We start from the raw sequence: 231 nt of genomic DNA on the forward strand, positions 1-231 counted from the left end.
TTGTACCTTTTTAAACCAAAGGTGCCAGTGCTAGGTATATACTGTGAGAAAGTCACCAAGAAAAAGAAAGCCCTTTATACAGCAAAATGCATCTAGCAACAGACAAGAAGTAGATGCTGATTGATGACGAATGGCTATGCCAATGGTGGTACCCAAATCTCATGAAATATTACTGTAGTGTGAAAAAACAGCAAATAGGATGAATACAGACACTTGAAGAGACAGACATGA

The sequence above is a fragment of the Petaurus breviceps genome, unplaced genomic scaffold, assembly GCF_028583685.1.
Source record: "Petaurus breviceps papuanus isolate PSGF00001 unplaced genomic scaffold, PetGlider_PUasm1.0 428, whole genome shotgun sequence".
Classification (NCBI taxonomy): Eukaryota; Metazoa; Chordata; class Mammalia; order Diprotodontia; family Petauridae; genus Petaurus; species Petaurus breviceps.